The 12,822-nt window shown below is 41.7% G+C and overlaps 1 non-coding gene across 1 annotated transcript; it reads left to right on the forward strand.

Moving 5' to 3' along the window:
- Positions 1 to 1,123: 1,123 nt before the first annotated feature.
- Positions 1,124 to 1,196, forward strand: TRNAK-CUU (transfer RNA lysine (anticodon CUU)). Its single transcript has one exon. It is a non-coding gene; the product is annotated as a tRNA-Lys (tRNA).
- The last annotated feature ends 11,626 nt before the right edge of the window (positions 1,197 to 12,822 follow it).

Consider the following 12,822-nt stretch of genomic DNA (forward strand, 5'->3'; position numbering starts at 1 on the left):
TATTGAGCTACTGCAGTTTTTAATTCCTTTATGACTTTGAAATCAAATCCAGTGTGGTGTCGCCAGGCCTGTCCCTGGGCGTCTACTGTTTCTGACACTGGAAATGCCTCTATTTCCTCCAAGCCTGGTATTAGTCCTGACTGAAGGGGAAGTTTGGGGGCTGCTCCTCTGACTGGGGGCCTCTGTCTTTGGGGGCCCTCTACAGAGGGTTCAAGTTCTTTTCTTTGCTTTCCTATTTTTAGCCCCTCTAATTGTCTTATTAATTCCTGATGCTCCTTTTCTAATTGTATTTGTTCTTTTAAATATTCAATTTTACTCCTCAGTTCTTCTCGAGGATTAATAACAGGGTACACAGAGGGGGGAGCGGAGGGTGAGATATAGGGCGGCGGCCTTGTTTTCAGAGGCGGCCGTTCAGGGTTATGGTGTTTGGCTGCCTCTTCTGCCAAGCGATCCCAATCAACCTCTCCCTCGTCAGAATGATCTGCAGTATATTCTGATAGGCCTGGATATGACTTCTTTTTTGATTTCACTGACACTTCTTCAGGTGCCGCAGCTCCCCCTTCTGTAATCTGAAACTCTGACGGCTTACACTTCGGACTGTCCTGTTTTTCTTTCGGTTTAACTACTTCGTCCTCACCGTCATTTTCAAGAGATATTAAATTATCCTCCTCTCAGCTGTCATTTCCCTTATTTTTTCTACTCTCCTCCTTATGATCTGTCTTTAAGATATTTTGACCTTTTTTTACTACATTAGCTAGTACCAGATCACTATGTCTTTGAGATAAGAGTTCATCTATTAGATTCCAATAAGAGAAGGCGGTTACAGGAACCTTCTCTGGACCAAACGTATCATAAAAGTCTTTTAAGGCATCTCCTACTCTTTTCCACCGTTGTGGATCAATGTTCCCTTCAGTGGGAAACCAGGGACATAAGTCTTTGATATAATCAAAATATTTCAGCAACTGTTTTACTTTAACCTTTACTCCTCGTGCCTTTAATGCCTGTCCGAGCTGTTCAACAAAAAGCTCATGTCGGCTCATTTCTTGCCCCATGATCGCCGTTCACTTACCGAGGTGAGGTCAGCACGGCAGGTTCCCGTGTAGCCTTTTCCTCTTCTCTACTTGGCCGGCTAGCTCAGTCAGTAGAGCATGGGACTCTTAATCCCAGGGTCGTGGGTTCGTGCCCCACGTTGGACGCCACTTGACCCGTCCCGCAGGTCGAGTAACGAGGACACTAGAGGGGGAGTGAGGATGAGAAAGGGGCAAGAGGCACAAAGAATGGAGACAAGACAGTGCTCTGATCAAGTCTCGTTTATTCTTAGTCACAACAGCATTTTTGTAGCTCAGGAGAAGAGGAAGTTTTCATTAGGGAGGAGCGCAGCCGCAGCTGGGGCGTTATCTAACAGATAAGAGTTAGAATGAAGGACAGCAACTCCCAGGAAGAGAAAGAGGGAAGTTGCCCTTAATTAGGAGCAGACAACTATTATGGGATAATGAGGCCATGCCAAGCAGAACTTTAGGATGCCGGTCAGCAAGACTTTAGCCGAGGAACTTTCTAGTTCCCCACAATAAACTTTATTGATAAGAAATCTTTTGAAGAGATGCCTTTTCTGGAAGCTCTGTAAGTTATAACTATAACTTCATTATGTCTAGAATTTTTATAAAACTTAATTGAAATCTCTTTGTTATTTCTTTTGAAGTAAGATTAAAATTGTATTAGTAGAAAGCTACTAAAGTTATGTAGCAAGTCGTTCCTGTCTCTGGCCCAGACTAGTGTGAGAATTATCTCACAGATCAGAATGACGCATCCTACAGCAGTGATTCTCAGCCAAGGTGGTTTTGCACCCAGGTGACACTTGGCAATGTCCAAAGACATTCTTAGTTGCCACAATTGTAGATATGCTACTGGCATGTAGTGGGCAGAGGCCGGAGTTGTTCAACATCCTACAGCGCACAGGACAGCCCCTGTAACAAAGAATTATCTAGCCCAAAATGCTAAGTTATGTAACCCTGTGCTAGAGAAATAAAGACCACTTAATGCAAGTTTTTTTCAAGTACTTACTGTTTTGTATCTAATGCACTGCATGTGTACACATGGAAGCCTAACTCATACGAGATATCTCCCACAGTGAGATTTATTTAATGCATAGAGGGAGTATTGAGGTTGTTTTATCATATATAAATTAGAATTGTTACAGAACCCCTGGGCTGCTCCAGTTGAAAACAAACGCACGCACGGGCTCTTTAGTTAGGGGCCCGATTGCCCGCCGCCAAAATTATAACTCTCAATACCAGAGTTTGGTGAAAAGAAAAAGAATTGTTTATTTAACAGTTATACAGATTTAGTTATTTGCGGATTTCTGTTGTTAAGTCTTATGCTCTTTAAAACACCCACAAACACATATCCTTGCCTCCCCCCCTTCCAAACCAGGCTAGTTTTCGGAAAGTCAGAGAAACTGTTTCCCTACTTTCCAAACACAGTTCAGCTTTACCAGCAGCTGCCAATCATTCAATCCTGATTGGGGAGGTCCTTTCTGTGCTGTGGTGCCCTCCAGCTCTCAATGCAGGATCGCCTGGATTCTCAGCCTCCTTGCAAACTGCCTTCTTCCTGCAAACCGCGCAGATCTCCTCTCCTCCTCAAAACCGCATGGCGAGAGCCTCTTAAAGCAGCCCGGAGACCCCTTCTCCAAGCCACATGGAGAAGGCCCCTTCACCAAGCCACGTGGAGGGAGCACACGGGAGAGCGAGAGAGCGAGAGCCTGAGAGCGCGAGTGAGAGCCCGAGTCAGAGCGCCAGAGCGAGAGCCAGAGTGCCAGTGAGAGCCAGAGCCCGAACGAGAGCTTGAGAGAGTCCCAGAGTGAGAGCACGAGCGAGAGTCAGAGCGCGAGAGTCTGAGAGAGTCTCTGAGTGAGAGCCCGAGCCTGCCAGAGAGAGTCTGAGCTAAAATGTCCGCAGCTGCTTATATATCCCTGACTGCGTCATCTGACGCAGTGGGCGTTGCAAACAGTTCTGACCATTCACAGAACCTTACGTAGGCTCTGTGTGCTTTCCATACTGTCCCCTGGTTCAAGACTCCTCCCATCTGCCTGAGGCTTTGGATGCATTAAAGCCATTTGCATAAGAAAGACAGTAGCCACCAGCCTCAGGCATGTGGAAGCATTTGAAAAGCTGCTTACTTCTCCCCATCCCCCAGCAGCAAACTCTGGGGATTTTTGGACTCCCCTGTTTCTGTAACAGAATCACTGCCAAAAGATCTGAATTCTTTTTTTTATTTCTTTGTTTTTTGCTTGTGTCTTCTTTTGAAGGAAACTTGGTGGCAATTCTATCGGAGAACTGAGGCCCGGGACATTTCAGGCCCAGCATGGAGTGCGATTTTTACACACATTGTAAGTGAAATAGAAGATAAATACACGTAAAAAGCAATGGGTAAACACATCATCCAGTGATTGGTGAGCTGGGTGTAAGCCCAGTTTGAACTCTGAGAAGTATCGCTTAAGAGCCATTCATTTTTCTCAAATGAGGAAACTAAGGTACAAAGAGGCCAAGGACTGGCCTGACTCATACGCAGGCTCCACTTTTCCCAGCACTGACCTTCGGCGGGGGCGATAAACGGCAGCAAGCAAATATCATTCAAAGTAGCATCGTCCTGGCTATCCCAGCGGTGCTTGCTGCTGCTCTGACTTGTGAATGGTCCTTGAAATTCCACTTCTGAATTGAACTTAGATTCCTGCTCATGTGTCATCTAACAGATAAGAGCTAGAATGAAGGACAGCAACTCCCAGGAAGAGAAAGAGGGAAGTTGCCCTTAATTAGGAGCAGACAACTATTATGGGATAATGAGGCCATGCCAAGCAGAACTTTAGGATGCCGGTCAGCAAGACTTTAGCCGAGGAACTTTCTAGTTCCCCACAATAAACTTTATTGATAAGAAATCTTTTGAAGAGATGCCTTTTCTGGAAGCTCTGTAAGTTATAACTATAACTTCATTATGTCTAGAATTTTTATAAAACTTAATTGAAATCTCTTTGTTATTTCTTTTGAAGTAAGATTACAATTGTATTAGTAGAAAGCTACTAAAGTTATGTAGCAAGTCGTTCCTGTCTCTGGCCCAGACTAGTGTGAGAATTATCTCACAGATCGGAATGACGCATCCTACAGCAGTGATTCTCAGCCAAGGTGGTTTTGCACCCAGGTGACATTGGCAATGTCCAAAGACATTCTTAGTTGCCACAATTGTAGATATGCTACTGGCATGTAGTGGGCAGAGGCCGGAGTTGTTCAACATCCTACAGCGCACAGGACAGCCCCTGTAACAAAGAATTATCTAGCCCAAAATGCTAAGTTATGTAACCCTGTGCTAGAGAAATAAAGACCACTTAATGCAAGTTTTTTTCAAGTACTTACTGTTTTGTATCTAATGCACTGCATGTGTACACATGGAAGCCTAACTCATACGAGATATCTCCCACAGTGAGATTTATTTAATGCATAGAGGGAGTATTGAGGTTGTTTTATCATATATAAATTAGAATCACTGCCAAAAGATCTGAATTCTTTTTTTTATTTCTTTGTTTTTTGCTTGTGTCTTCTTTTGAAGGAACCTTGGTGGCAATTCTATCGGAGAACTGAGGCCCGGGACATTTCAGGCCCAGCATGGAGTGCGATTTTTACACACATTGTAAGTGAAATAGAAGATAAATACACGTAAAAAGCTATGGGTAAACACATCATCCAGTGATTGGTGAGCTGGGTGTAAGCCCAGTTTGAACTCTGAGAAGTATGGCTTAAGAGCCATTCATTTTTCTCAAATGAGGAAACTAAGGTACAAAGAGGCCAAGGACTGGTCTGACTCATACGCAGGCTCCGCTTTTCCCAGCACTGACCTTCGGCGGGGGTGATAAACGGCAGCAAGCAAATATCATTCAAAGTAGCATCGTCCTGGCTATCCCAGCGGTGCTTGCTGCTGCTCTGACTTGTGAATGGTCCTTGAAATTCCACTTCTGAATTGAACTTACATTCCTGCTCATGTGCAAAGTTTCTGACTGCGTAAATGTACGGAACATAGGACTGAAAGAGTTTCAGCTTAGCTCAGAGTTCTCCTCAACCATGGGTCTCTTAAACGGTAAAGCAGGAAGTCTTCCTAAAAACCTGCCACAGGGCACATCTCTCCTCAATAACACAGAATGTTATCTTTTTGAGAAAGTATGTAACTCTGAAGCGAATTGTCTGTGGCAATGGGAACCTTTGAGGTATGGGAAAATATGCTATTTATGTTAAGGTGTGCTGTGAAAAAATAGTCATAAAGAAAACACGTCGCTGTAGCCTAATTCCAATTTCTTTCCTGACCACTCGTCAGTGGGAAGTGTGGGTTTTATCCCCTCGCAGCTCAAAAATTCTGTGATTTCTCAGTGACACGAGCAAAGCAGAATGCATATGTTCAGGGGCCTGAACAGGATTTTGGACTTATGGTGAAGATTGTCCCCTCCACCTACCTTTGGAAAGACTTTCTTACCGTCTTATGGTTCAGAAATCCAATTTCCCACAATTCAGTTCGGGTTAGATGCAGGTGTTCAGGGTGTGTCTGGAGCTGGACTGAAGTTCCTGCAGATGCCCCAGCTGTAGGAGCCTTCCTTCTCTCGGTTTCGTTTGCTGATCCCTAACTTGAAGAAAGAAGACAGAGAGAGAGAAAGAGAGAAACATTTATTTGTTGTTCCCCTTATTTATTCAGAATCTCCCTTCCTCCTTTCCTTCCTCACTGGGGGACATTTATAAAATACTGTGTATCTATCCTTACATGCTTAAACTTCAGTTACCTTCAAAGTGCTCTCCATTTGAAGTAATACACCTATCGAAACTTTTTTTCCACTGCTTAAAATGGTTTTTGAACTCGTCAATTTTGATGCCTTTTAGTGCTTCTGTTGTTTGTTTCACCTCTTCCACATTTCGCTTTGAGGACTTTTTTCATCTGGGGAAACCAAAAATGGTCACTTGGGGTGAGATCAAATGAATAGAGGGTGGGGTGTGGGGGTCATGCTGTTATTAGTCAAAAACTGCTGAACACTCAGCACGGTGTGGGCAGGTTCACTCATAATTCACCCATCATGAAATGGGCAAACACAGTGAAAGACTCTTCAAAAAAAAAAAAAAATTCACTGTAGCTGAATGTAGCCTCTCGTAAAAACTCCAGCTGGTACACTGATACAGATGGGTTCCTAGAACACTCACCTTGAGTGAAAAGCCTGTACTATGACAAGGGGCCTGCCCTCCAGAAGATAATTGTGCTTTTTTTGGGGGGGTGGGGAGTGCCCCATTGTATAGATTCGTCGTCGTCGTCGGCAGCCGTCCGTCTCAAGAGACGATGGTGTAGCTTCTTAAGAGTCTATCTGCACCGCCGAGAATGGCTGTGCAGTCCGACTCGGGAGTGACACGGTATCTGTCTCCTCCCGTGTTGAATCGACATCTTGCGATGACGCTGGAGTGTCCTCTCCAGTGAAGCTGAAGCTACAGAGCCTGGGCAGGGTGATATGGAGGGTCTGCTGTTGCCCATGCAGCAGACCCCCCCTCTCTTCGCAGCTGAAGGGTCCAAGGGAAAGACGCAGTCAATACAGCTTGGCTTCAGGTGCGCCGCAGGAGTTGCCGGTGTTGACTACAACGTCAAACCGCCTTAGGGACTCCGGCTCCGGATTTTCTGTCGGGGTTTACTCCCTTAGCCTTTCCCCTGAAGAGGTATGCCGCAAGGCAGCGGAGTAAGCACATAATAAATGTGTAGTAAATGGATGAGTGCATAGATGGACAAAGCAATGAACAAGTAAACTAATGAATGAATTTTCTAATTGTTACCTAGAGAGGGAAGGGTATTTGTTTGATCTCTGGCAATATTAAGCCCTGGCCGATCCCTAAAGAACACAGTGGGCTCCTTAACTCCTTTCCACTTTCAACTCCACATGCTCATTTCACTTCTCCCTATCTTCCAACCCAATTCCCACGCTTAAGCCAATTATTTTACCACCTCAGAAGATCCTGCACTGTATTTCATAGCTGCCCTGTGTAGTATATGTAATTTACCTACTTCTACTTGTTTCTATGAAGTCTCCCAACTAAACCAAGAACCCTTGGGCCCAGTTCTTTTGCCCTTGTAATCCAGAGTCTAGCACAGTGCCTGACAAATAGCAGACACTCAATATATACAAGATGAATAAGTAAATGAAGAAGGCATAACAGTTTTCACAAGTTGCTTTTTATGTTTTCTTTTCTTTTTAAAGTATATCATCTGGTTTTTCCAGGTAAACTATGATCAGAGAGAGATAATGAGAAAAGAACAGAAGGTCATTTGCACTTAAATCAGTGCTTGAACAAAAAACCTGTATATACCAGTCTTTTTCTCTAATAATAGTCACAGATCCTTCACCACCAACTTATGGTCTCTCAGTGTCTGTTCTCAAAAGTGTAATAGTTTAACAAGTTTTGTTACTGAATAAGATTGGAAAAAACCACAAAACTATAAGGCTATTGTTGATAGTGACCATATCTGCCAGGCCCTGTGCCAAGGTCTTTCACATATATTTTTCTTAATCTTCAAAAACACTCCAAAGAGTTGTATTTGGGAAATGGAGGCCAAAAAAGATTAAATAATTTGCCCCAAAGTCACTTTGCTAGTAAGCTGTAGTACAAAGGTTTACACCCAGGTCTGTTCATGCCACATGGTTTTTGACTAAAACTTTAAAAATACTAGGCCTTACTTCTGAAGATTAGAATAATGGTACAAACAGGATTTCAAAAGCCAATGCTTTTATCTTCACTATTACCAGCTGCTAAAACATCATTCACCATTATTAGATGTTTTGTTGAATCCTTGTTAGCCACCAAATCACTAAAGAACACACAAATCCCCAGCAGAAATAAATGCAGCCTTGGAAAGTCCCCCTAAGAGTGGAGGCATCTGCTCCAGGCTGTCTGTCCAAATGATGTCCTCTGGCTGAGACGTTTTGGGGTACTAGAAATTCTCCAGCATGCCTTTAGAACAATAAGAACCAGGAACTAGAGAGGCCATAAGAAAAGGCACTCCAACCACAGCAGGGTCAAACTGGTACAACCTTTCCACAGGGCACTCTGTTGGCATGTATTAAAAGTCACAAAAATATGCATATCTTTGGACACAGCGAGTCCACAGGTACGGATTTACCATAGGAAGCAACTGGATAATGCCCAGGGATGTAGAATAAGAACTTAAAGATCAAACAGCAGAAGGATCAAATTATCTAAGATGCAGACATATGATAGCATATTATGCACTCATTAAAAGTGGCGATACACCAGTAAATTTACTGCTTTGCTAAAATGCCCACAAAATATGTATGTATAGAAAGCAGATTTCAAAAACTGTCTAAGAAAAAATTTACAGGCTATAAGAATATATATTAAAATATTAACAATGGTGATCTAACTGCTGGGATTTTGTGTTTGACTAGAAAGTCAAAAAGAACTTTACCTATCTTATTTTTCTTTAATTTTCTTCCATAATGCCCATTTTATGACTGGTAAAATAATGAAATGACAAAATATTTTTAATTAAATCAACCCCTTAACAATACTGAAGAGCTAGTGATAAAAATCAATCAGGAGAGTTTTTTCCTCCTAAAGGTTTCCTTTTGATACCTTCAAGTTCCTTACATTGCTCATAGGAGGACTAAGCAGCAGAGAGTTCCCAGTTTTATCTCCTGTTTTCAATTTTTTACAGAAACTATATATTCTTGGACTTGAAGGAAAGCTAACATCAAAGGTTTAGTTTCTAGAATTTAAGCTCAGGTCTTGGAACAAGTCAAGGGAGAAAAAGGGAGGCCTGTGTATAAAACACCATTAGCAGAGCACAGAATAGTTCTTCAGAGCACAGAATAGTTCTTATTATAATATACAAAGTACACAAGATGAAGCTTCAATGGATGAGGCAGTATTTTCTACCAATGCCTATCACAAAGGTGGATTCAAAAGACAAGATCCAAAAGTAGCAAATATTTTTAAAGATGTGACAAAAGTAGTATCTAGATAAGGCAAAAAAAAATGTCTTCCAACACCACAATGGTTCTCTACATACCTCAGAGCCTCAATAAATATTCCTTGATTAAAAAAGAAACAGGAGGCAGGCAAACACTCTTCCTTTTCCTTCCAATTGATAAAGATAATTTAAATGTAGTAAGAATTCAAGAAAACACCTAAAAAGAGAAACTACTTAAAACATACTATAAACCTGGGGTTATAAAAAGGGTGTTTAGTGGCCTAAGTATGCCAAAAATTACAAATCTTGTTTATAGTTTCTCCAAAATATCTGTTTGTAAACAGATGAATGCATTCAGAACACATATGCCCAACAAAACAATGTCATAATTGTGGTTAACTCCCAGCCTGGTCCATGAAGACTCTTTAGTCATTATAAGAACTGTTCCACACCTGCATTTTAGGTGAATGGCACTCGTAGTCTAAGTGAAGAAACCCATAATGCTAGGGGAGTAAGAGCAGCTGTCCACTCAGAACCAAAGGATCTCTCAGCTGAGTCCCTCTCCACACAGGCTCCCCAGCTAAGAGACCTCCCCAGGTCATATCCTCCCTCCCAGGGGGCCAACCAGGCCAAATAACCAGTCAGTAGGGGAGGGAAGGTTGAATAACTGCAGGGCCATGCCTACTCCTGAGCACCATGATAGCTGCATCGCAGTTCAACTCCTTCCCCTGCCCAAGCCTGCCTCCCTCCCTCTGCCACTGTTAGTGATGCCAAGAGCAGCCCCAGTAAACCTCCTGCGTGTAAATCTCCATCTCAGAGACTATTTCCAGGATCTAAGACAAAGAGTTGACACAGTATGCGCATTTTATAATTCAGGCACTGTTTTGTATATACATACATATACATATACATATATAATGTATATATAATGTTAATATATATTACATATACATATAATAGGTAAACAGAGGTAGATATTTCACTACATATGCATGGGTAAGTACTATAATCCCAGTTCAAATATGCAGAAACTGAGGGTCAGAGAAGTCAAATGACTTACCCTAGATCATATGGTAAGTAATTTGAGGAGCCAGGATGCGAATCTAAGTCTACCCAATGCAAAGCCAATCGCTAGGTAAACTAACTCCATCTCCTAGAAATAGCTGTTGAATGAGTTAAGGCCCGTTCAGCAGCCCAGGGGTTACGGTAGCAGTCAGGAATGAGTGGAGCAGTGAACCATGATCATCCAGGAAACAGGAAGCTAAAAAAAATTATATATATATATATATGTATATAATTTTATATAGACGGGGGAGGGGGGACAAGCAGGAGAGAGATCTAGTAGAACCATAATTCCAGAATTAAACTACATAATAATAATCAACTGCATGATTACTGGATCCTAAAAGTAATGAGTGGCAAATCTTGTCCACCTATAACCAAAATGCTACAATACGGGCAGACTGATGTTTACTGTGTAGGAGGAGGACAGTGCTTCCACATCTTTTACTCCACTCCCAGCAAAAAGCTTCATAAACATATATAAAATTATCTGAAAATGTGCTAATAAGTTTCTTTGGGGTACAAAGTCTTTACCATTAATAGTCAACCTACACAAGAAGCTCAACAGCAACCGGTTCAACTTCTCTGACTACAACCAGACCAAGCTTCCCCAAGCTTTCCCTAGCTAGTAATCTGCTTTTATAGAGTAAGCAGTTTTTATACCTACTGACAAATAGTGAACAACTAAGAACTAATATTACCCCGCCCTGGTGGCCACACTGTCCAAGAAATTACAAGACATAAAACCATTCTATGAACTCCAAATAACTACTCATACAAATAAATGTGTCAACTTTAAGTAAAGTTATTAAGTTTGTATACTTGTGATGTAGATCACAAATGACTTCAACAGTGAGAACAAACCTTCTAAAGTTTAATAGAACGTAGTTTTACTACATCCTTGAAAGAACTGTTTAATTTGTAGTATTTATAATCACAAAATCTAATATCACGGTAAGTAAAAAATTGAAATATACTTAGAAATTCTATAACAGTCCCATTAACCTCATTTTAAAATTCAAAATAAGTGGGCTTTATCAGTTGATTTTGAGAGTTGTCACATATCTGTTGTCCCTTTAAAAATTCACCAATGCCATTTCTCCCATTCCTACCTTATAACGGACAGCTTTAAATGGTAAAAACAAAAAGCATTGGCAATTTTCTCATTTATCTATTTTGCACACAAGAGGCCTCAGCATGTTAAGTTCAGGTATCATCAAATTAATCTGAGTTCCTCAAATTAAGGTGGATCATTCACTGAGACTTGACACCATGTCAGCACCAAGAATTTAGCATCATAAACTTCAGCTCACAACTCTAATATAAGTTGTTTGTTGCTTCTCTAACCCTGATTATGGCAATGTATGGCCCATTTCTTCCCTTTTTCCCCTACTCAACAAAACAAGCTCCAAATCAAAATTAATTTCACAAAGATGTACACAGAACTGCTAAATATACTTGAGTCTGCCACTTCAGAGGACAGTAGTAATAGGAACATCATAACCAGATTAATGTTTAAAAATGAGGAGATACCTCCAGCCTAAGGGAAAAATTTCCTCACACCACCTTCAAGCGGTCTCATCTTCTGGACAAAGAAGAAAAGGAAATAGCCAGCGTGAAGCTTCCTTCCATACAGATGAAAACAGCAGGGTAAGCCACAACGGCCCCCAGAACTGGCACACAGACTCCATGACGACCAGGATGCCCTCTCTCTTGATTACCACTGTATCCTTTACTGCTTAACATGGTACTTGTAACACTGCCAAGTGCTTAATAGTTTTTGAATGAATGAATGATTACTATCATTGTTCATCACTTACTTTTCTCAGGAAACTGAAGCTCTTACAAATGTAACAAGCCTTTAAAACGACAAGAATTAGAGACCAGGTAAGGAAAGAACACTCTGAGCCTCACATAAGATTATAAGAGGGGCAATATAATCAGTATTTTTTTCAACTTTACAGGCGAGGAAACTGAGGCTCAGAAAGACTGACCTTCCCAAGATGACAAAGTGCTAAATGGTGAGCCAGCAGTCTGTCTTCCTTCCCCTCTGTCACATCAAAACCAAAATGAAGTTTAGAGCTAGGAAAACAAAAGGACATGGAGAAGACAGTCTGGCCAAATGTTGTAGTATCGAACATTCTCATATGCGATAAATTTGGGAAACTTCCTATTTCCATATTGCAGAGACACAGCCAACGGGGCCTACCATTCAGTTTCTAACCCCAACACTTCATTATGGAGTTATTCTCAGTGCAGGCGCCCTGTTTAGAAAAGTGACCGTCTACAAGTTAAAAGCCAGAAATTAAGATCTTAATCTCCTTCCATTATAAGCTACCTATATTCCCTGCCCTGAAAAACTGGCTGACCAGAAGAATTCAAAGAAACTGTCCAAGTAAAGCGCTTGCGCCCTCCAACAAAAACCTTGACTCTGTAGTGACATCAACCAATACTGTCACATCTTCACTATTCCATCAATGCTCCCCAAAAGGTGCATTCAGGCACTACCTAAGATTCTTAGGCTTCCTTCCAAAGATGTGAAGCAGTATTAAATAGAGGATTTTTTTTAACTCCGGCTGAGAACGGAAGTTCAGATTCTCTTCCTACCTCAACCGAGCAACAGAATTAAAGAGCACCCCCACCACACCCACACACACATATACACACACGCCCTACAGTAAAAAAAAATGTCTCTGGGGCCTTTTCACCTGTGGTGATCGACACAGCCAGCCCGGAATCGCTGCGATTTAAGGCTCTTCACTTGGGGGT

The sequence above is a fragment of the Furipterus horrens genome, unplaced genomic scaffold, assembly GCF_987537825.1.
Source record: "Furipterus horrens unplaced genomic scaffold, mFurHor1.1.pri manual_scaffold_11, whole genome shotgun sequence".
NCBI lineage: Eukaryota > Metazoa > Chordata > Mammalia > Chiroptera > Furipteridae > Furipterus > Furipterus horrens.